The sequence below is a fragment of the Lampris incognitus genome, chromosome 9 (assembly GCF_029633865.1).
Source record: "Lampris incognitus isolate fLamInc1 chromosome 9, fLamInc1.hap2, whole genome shotgun sequence".
Classification (NCBI taxonomy): domain Eukaryota; kingdom Metazoa; phylum Chordata; class Actinopteri; order Lampriformes; family Lampridae; genus Lampris; species Lampris incognitus.
Window position 1 is genome coordinate 12,071,799 of NC_079219.1, and position 8,185 is coordinate 12,079,983.

General features: G+C 50.6%; 1 pseudogene; it reads right to left on the reverse strand.

Moving 5' to 3' along the window:
• Window positions 1–1,404: 1,404 nt before the first annotated feature.
• On the reverse strand, window positions 1,405–6,423 carry LOC130117908 (uncharacterized; annotated as a pseudogene).
• Between the last annotated feature and the right edge of the window lie 1,762 nt (window positions 6,424–8,185).

Sequence of the window (8,185 nt, forward strand, 5' to 3'; positions counted from 1 at the left end):
ACAAGCATTACTATCTACATGTAGCAAGTAATATAATTCACATAATGACATTTAGTTAACCCACCATCGTTTGATATATATGGTTTATGGTTCCAATAATATTTTAAGTATTACATTTCCCCCTTTTGATCTCCTACCGGAGATCACCAACTACATTCAATATCTTCATCTAGGTCCCTTTCCACAGGTGTCGGTACCAGAAGGGGCATCATGGGAGGTGGAAAATCCCCCTCTCGAAGTTCAATTGCTGTAACTATTAGTCGGTTAATGAGAGATCTAAAGCATGGTATGAAACAACAGCCACAGGTAACCAAAATTCCCATAAAAACGGCTAGGGATACAAATAATGACATGATCAGTCCCTTCCATTTTCCAAAGAAGTGAGTCATCCATTTTTCAAAAGGATTGCTAATACCTGAATGATCGTGCATAGTTTTTGAAAGGGTACGTAGACCCTCTAAGGCCCTGGTCACTGAACCGTCGGGGGCTGTGTTATTGGGGATAAAGGTGCAACACTGATCTCCGAACATTGAGCATACGCCCCCGGTTTCAGCCAGCAACATATCTAAAGCCATTCTATTTTGTATAGTCATCAAAGAAGTGGCCGCCAATTGTTCCGACAACGTGGCCACAGCATCTCGCGTCAAGTTGGCCAGGCGGAGTATATTGTAATCTATGTAATTGATCCGGTCAACGTTTTTATTAGGAGAGACGGGAAAGAGGGCACTGATGATGGGCATACTCTCAAATCCGGCAGCAACTTGGTCGGCTAGCTTATATTCATCCGGCACTCCTCAGGGGATGCCTATTGCGTCAACATACGTGGGGCCCCCTTTTGATAAGTCAAAACTATGGGCCGTTGCCTGCCTCCGTCGCCTCCCCCACCGTCCCCTCTGCTGCCTCGGCCCAATCAGGGTCACAGGTAGAGAGAGACGGGCAAGGGCGCATCGTCCAACCCAATCGGCTGGGAGTCGAGGCCTAAGCACGGTGCCTCCACAATACCAAAACAAATCGGCCCGGTGATAGTGCATGTTGGTGACGTTGGTCCATCCCGTCATATTAATCAGGTGTTTACACCAGTCTATCGGGATCTCGCCGACATTAGTGCCGGAGTCATTGTGATTTAGAAAACAGGTGAAGTTATTTTTTACCGGAACAAAGGCAGGTGGTATGACATCCTGATTGCCTTTCGCCTGGACCAACGGGTACACACGGTTCAGGCTAGAACAATTGTCAGGGGCTGCATTCATCATTATGGCAATCAGACAATAGAAACCCATCGCATCATGGATAAAAGTTGGCGCGGGAACTGTAATCAGCACAGGACGGGCCGAAGGGCAGGCCACGCAACCCTCCATCCCTCTTTCTGCCACTGTTGCGGCCAGCCATTCCAACCACATATTTTTACCCGCGTACTCCGTGGCGTAGTAGACTATCATCATATTGGTCTGGCCCTGCCCCTTCACTTGTGATGTTGGCGTGTTGGCTGTCCTGGGGAGCGACCCATGTGACACGGAAAAAACTCTGTGTGTCCACCCCTGCTTGGTCTAGGCCTATGGTATACAGGGTGTCATTGACTCCTTTACGCGGACACATTTCTAATAGGCCAGGCCCTTCGTCATACCCTGTACTGGCAGTGTGTCCCGCCAATCCGAACTCGATCCCTTTCTGTCGGTCAACTGTTTTTTCTATCGAGATCATAATGGTCTCACCATCTCCTCCTAATTGAACTTTCATATATTTGCCGTAATCTTCTTTGCGGTGACTCCCTATGTCCCCTGTGTACGCATCTACATAAGACCATTTATAACAGCTGGGCCACAACACCTTCCGGCATATGTAGACTGGCTGTTTTTTCCAATAATCTTCCTGACCTTCTGGACACGGGAACAGGTCGCAAAGCCTTACCTGATATGTGGCAGTGGTGCCTACTGGATGGGTCCAATTAACCCATGAGTTGTACCACCCCGTTTTCCCGCCTGGTCCCTGACTGCACCTGAACTCTTCCCCCCTTTTAACTTCATCTCTTTTGGCTCTTAGAAGGGACTGATCCAGCGCCCACAACCCTAAACAAAGGCATACCATCATAGTCATTATCCCCATTATAACCCTTGTTCCCCTTGTCTTCATGACTGTCATTCGTAGTTATATCTGTTAATACGTTGGTCTGTCTAGTCGTCCGCCCCTCGGTTCTCAGTCTACGTTTACTTCTGGCCGGGAATTGTGATCGTCCGGCTAGTTCATCTATGACCTAGGGGAGAGGTTACCAGCACTTTCACCCTGACTTCTGCTAACAGTGTCGGCTTTGGGGAGGGTCGGTGAACCTTCGAGTCCACCCGAAGAGGTGGACGCTTCTTGTAGATCGTCCTGTATGTCTTGCAGGGTTCTACCTGGTTCCTCGGCTGCCGCACACTGGCTCCAGTGGTACCAGGTGGTCCCCTTCCCTTTCAGCCTCACCGCGTGTGAGGTCCTTTCCGTTACCTCGTATGGTCCTGTCCACCTGGGTTCCGACCACTTCCTCTTAATGACTCGCAGGAGGACCCACTTGGCTGTTGGCAAGATCGTCCCTGTTGGCAGTGTCTGCTTCTCGCCCACCTGTTGGGAAAAGTCTGAAACAAGAGCTTGTAATTCCTTAAAGCATTTTCCGGCATTCATTCCCCGGTTCCCCATCTCATCTTGGGGGGGCCGCTCCCGGCCCCGGAAACTGTCTGCCTGTCATTAATTCATACGGTGTGAATCCCGTTCCTTGATTTACGGAGGACCTTATTGTCATAAGTGCCAAAGGTAAGGCATCCGCCCAATTCATTTTTGTCTGCACGCAGATCTTAGCTAGTTTTTGTTTGAGGTTTTGGTTCATCCTTTCTACCTTACCTTGTGACTGTGGGTGGTACACAGTTCCGAAGGCGTGCTTCAATCTTAACATGGCTTCCACTTTCTGCAGGTCTGAATTTTTAAAGTGGGTGCAGTTATCTGTCCTTATTTTAGCTGGAAACCCATGTCTTGGGATGTAATAGTTAATTAGGCATTTGATGACCGTTTCACTGTCTTCCTTTTTTGTCGGCCATGCCTCGGGCCATCCAGTCAACTGGTCTACACATACCAATAGATATTGATATCCCTTCACTTTTCCGGATTCACCCATATCGGTGTAGTCTAAGACAATCTCCTGACCAGGGCACAGGACTAGCGGAAAACTTCCCATTTCTGGCTTTATCGTATTTTTTGGGTTATAGTGCGTGCATATTGGACAACTTTTAACGTGATACTTGGTCATGTCAGACAAAAACGGGTGCCACCAGTGGCAGAGGTTTCTATTCATCTGAGAGGTTCCTACATGACCTACCCCATGGGCCTCTTGTAACGCCCTTTTTCTTATTCCCGGGGGTAGGACCACTCTCCCGTCTGGGCCCCGCCACAGGCCCTCTACTTCTGTGGCTCCCCGTTGAACCCATACTGCTTTCTCGTGGATGCCTGCTTCCCCCTGAAAGTATTTGATCGTTTCATGATCCCATTTGGCCCTCAACACCTCGTCTTCATACACTATTCGTTGATAGGATACCCTGTACCCTGTCACTTGTTTGGCTACCCGGTCCGCCTCCTGATTTCCCTTCGCCACCGGGGTGTTGGTGGGATCGTGACCCTTACATTTTACTATGGCCACCTTTTGGGGCAACTGTATTGCCTCCAGTAGTTCTTTCATCTCTTGTTCGTGTCTGATCGGTTTCCCCCCGCCGTAAGAAACCCTACTCTTTTCCATTGGGGAATTTCAATATGCACTGCCCCCACAGCATAGGCAGAATCTGAATAAATGGTTACCTCCTTTCCCCTGCTCCATTCCAGGGCTGCTATAAGTGCCTTGATCTCTGCCCGCTGGGCTGACAACTGGCCCTCCATTCTTTTGGCTATTACTGTCTCAAATCCCTCCTCTGTTTGTCTCACCACTGCGTATCCTGCCTGGAGGCCTGTCTCTTCATTTCTATAGCAGCACCCGTCTGTATACAATGTTTCTGTCCCTGGTATGGCCTGGGCCTCTAGATCAGGCCTAACCTTCTCTTCCTGCTCTATTCTACGCACACACTCGTGTGGTTCTCCTGTTCCCATTCTGTCTGCCATGTTGATCCCTTTATGTATAAATGTGACATTCGGGGCTTCTAACGCCTTGGTTATTCGTTGCTGCCGCAGTGGGGTCATGGTAAATCTTTGTGAATTCACATATGCCACCACGCTGTGTGTTGTTAATACTGTAAGGGGGTGTCCCATGACTATGTGTGCTGTTTTTAGCAAAATTTTTGCTATTCCTGCTGCGTGTTGTGTACATGGGGGGTGTCGTTTTTCCATTGCGTCTAGCATAATGCTAGCGTATGTCAACACCTTCCGTTCACCCCCTTTTTTCTGGAACAGAATGCCATTTACCACACCTTCTGTTTCAGAAACATCTAAAAAGAATGGCAGGGTGTGATCTGGAATAGCTAGTTCGGCACTTTGGGCGAGCAATTGCTTCAACTCAGTGAAGCAGTGCTCGGCTTCCATGGACCAAGGGAGATGCGCATTGAGATTGCGCATGCCACATGTTCTGACCATGTGGCGGAGAGGTGTCGTTAGCCCAACATAATTGGGGATCTAATGTCTGCTGTACCCAGTTAAACCCAAGAAAGATAGCATGTCCTTGACTTTCAATGGTTTGGGACGGCAGAGGATGTTAGTTCTGTGGTCCGCCGATATCGCCGCCCCTTTTTGAGAAATGACCCTGCCAAGAAAAGAGACTTGCGTCCTAATAGCCTGAAGTTTGGTTTTGCTGACTTTAAACCCAGCGGTAGACAAATGGCGGAGAACCTGGTCGGTGGCCAATGCGCAAGAGCTGGGGCTAGGCGCTGCAAGCAACAGGTCGTCAACATACTGTACCAAAGTGCAGTCCGGGGGAAAGGGGGAGTCAGACAGGATGTCTTTGAGAACCTGATTGAAAAGGCCGGGCGAGTTAGCAAACCCTTGTGGCACACGTGTGTACCGGAACTGACGGCCATGAAATGTAAAAGAGAAAACATCACGTAGGTGGTCGGCCAAGGGAAGGCAGAAAAAAGCGTTAGCCAAATCTATACAGGTGAACCACTTCTGTCAGGGGTCCAGGGCATTCAGAGCCGTATATGGATTGGGGACAGGAATGGTAGGGGTCAGTAGGACATTGTTTATGGATCGTAAATCATGAGCCATGTGGTATGTACCTGTACCGGGTTTTTCTACCGGCAGGATGGGCGTATTCCAGGCCGAAGTGGAGGGCTCGAGGACCCCAGATGCCAATAGGCCCTGAATGGTCTCAGCAATGCCTTCCTCTGCTTCAGCCTTTCGTGAGTACTGAGGTATCCAAATGGGACAGTTAGTGTTCAGAGTGAAGGAGATAGGGGTACAATCGACCAACCCCACATCCGTTGGTCCAGGTGACCATAATGAGTCTGGTAGGTTGTCGATAAGGGCTTGTGCTATGGGGTGATTCGTTTTCTCCCTGCCATGGCTCCTACCAATTTGTTCGTGACACAGCGTCACTGTGTCTAGGGAAGAATGGGAAATCTTCCATATGTTAGTAGTGGGGGAGAAGAAGACGCCCGGAAGTTGAGAGCGTTGCCAGTCACTCGCTGACGTGGCTGTTTTAGTCATGGGACCCAAGTCCTTGGCCTGATGGTCAGGATGGAGGGCCAGTGACACGTGTGGTACCGCCTCGTCCCCCATCCTATACCACACCAATTGTGACTCCGTAAGGGATGCAGCAGCCGCCACTCCCTCCGGAGCCACATAAAGGTCAGTCAACCGGACCTCCCATTGATTGCCCTGTATGTCGTCAAATTCTTGTTGGTAGCAATCGTCACCATCCCTATCGTAAAACAGAGTGAGATGCGGCGGGTCGGGGGGAGGAGCATAGGGCGCAAGGTGGGTGATCCAAGGTTTCCAGGCGTTATAGGTGTCCAGAAGACTGCCGTCACCTGGAGGGCCGTCGGGCAACAGTCCCCAGTAAATGTCAGCATACTCTGGTTCGGTTGATTTCAAAAGCAATTGACCCTGTCCAGCCGTGTGTGACAGGCAAGGCAGGGTACGTCCATTGGGCAAAGTCACAGTGAGGCCGTCGGCGCTACACAGGATGGAGGCATGTAGTTTCATAAGCAGATCTCGTCCTAATAGGCTGATAGGTACACAGGGGGAACATACAAACGGATGTGCGAAAGTCTGTCCCCCCACGGCTGTGACCAGGGGCTTAGTAACTGGCAGTTTTTGTGTTTCCCCGGAAAACCCTACCACGTTCACCGTGGCGTTGGACAGCTTATCCTTTGGAGGCATTTTATTCATAGTAGAGTATGTCGCTCCTGTATCAGCCAACACTAGCAAATCATCGTTGTCTACTGTCACTTTCAGCATGGGGTCTGCCGATGCCCCCATGCAAGGGTTTGTCCGTGGGGTGTGTCATTGTTCCGGGCCTTCCCACTGTCCTTGGGGATATTGTCCGCCAGACCCCGGTGGGGCCAGCTGAGGATGTGGAGCCCTGACTCCTCCTCCGTGGAATCCTCCCCGGCCCCGCCCCGGTGACTGGTTCTGAGGACATTCTCTTGCGACAAGCCCCATACCGGGCTTGGTAGGAGGCCTGTCCCCGACCCCTCCCGCGGACCCAGCCACCTCTCAAACCGCTCCCGCCACGGAACCCTCTGTTTGAATAGCCCCCACCGTACTTCATAAGTCTTCCCGGCGGGGGTCCCTGCTCCCAAGGAGGGAGTGGGTATAAGTCAGGGGTGTGTGGGAAGTCCGGTGGAGGAGCGGGTCCACCACTGACCATCATTTGTTTTTTATTCTGTTTTACATCCGTCGCTTCCTTGCGGGCTCTTCCCAACTCAAGCTTCAATAATTGCTGTTGAAGCTCTTTAATTTGCTCCTCTTTGTCCTTTTCCTCATCCCTGGCCCTCTGCAGGTGATGTATAAGGTGTTTTTCCCAAATGCCGGGGTCGCTCCCCGGCAGGTCAGGGTTGTCTAGCATTGGTTTTTTTACTTTTTCCGGGACTCCTTCTAATATGGCTCGCCTAAACCACTCCTGTTGTACTCCCTTTCTATCTGGGTGTTGGCCCGTTTGCCGGGTCCAATCTTCCTTTGATTTGTTAAGACATTCTCTAGGGGTGTGATCTTTGCTCCATTCTAGCTTTGGAACATGTCCCCTATTGGGCGGGGGGAATTTGTCTCTGACTACGGTATTTATCTCAGCCACATCCCTCATCAGAGGTATATTATCCCGCTCATATTCTATGTCAGCCTCCTTCTCTATATCCCTCAACTCGCGACCTGACATGCTGCGGGCAGCCACCGCCCTCCAATCGCCAAGAGCTAACGTTTTCCTTGTGTTAATTTATACAATTCATTCAACCACGCTCCCCCTCCCTCCGAAATGGGTGGGAGCTTATCTACTAATGCCTGCACGTCCCCCAGGTTCCATGGTTTGTATCTATGCCCGCGCCCCCCCATGGTTTGGATGATCGGGCACTGGAGGCGAGCCTTTTTCCCCCTGTTTAGTGCCGGGGGGCGGTTCCTTCCGCGGTCTGTCTTTGTCTACTCAATCTTTCCTCTGCTTGTATCATCTGCTTTGCTGGCGACGTCAGCAGTCTTTCCGCTTCGGTCCCTTCTTTATCTGTATCACTTTCTGTATCTTTTTCTGACGTCTCCCATTCGCCTTGGTCGCCGCTCATCGCCTCTAACCTGCAACACACCTCACTTTTGTCATCATTTTGATATAGCCCGGACAATGTTCCGGTTCTTCGTACCGGTCGTGTCCTGACGCTCTGCCTTTTCCTCCTTCTACTAGTTTCCCCTTCTCTCGCTATTCTCCCTCTAAATGGCACCGCTTCCTCGGAGTCCTCTGTCCTCGAGGAGCTCTTTTTTTCTACTTCCCTTATCTGTCTTAGCTCTGGCTCCTGTGTCTGGTCTAGGGTCGGATGCGCTTGGTATGGGTGCGGTTTCTATCTGGAATTGGCCGTCCGTAACGTTCAGTACGGGGTATAGCCCTGCTCTTGGCGGTCCCTGAGGGGCAGTAGGTTGGACGTTGGCGTCGTAAGGTGGGGGATCAGTTTTTCTAGGTAGACTATCTTCCTTCTGTTTTTTCTCCTCTGATTCTTTCAGGCAATGGCTTATCCCCTGCCGCATGATGGCATAGTTGTACCAT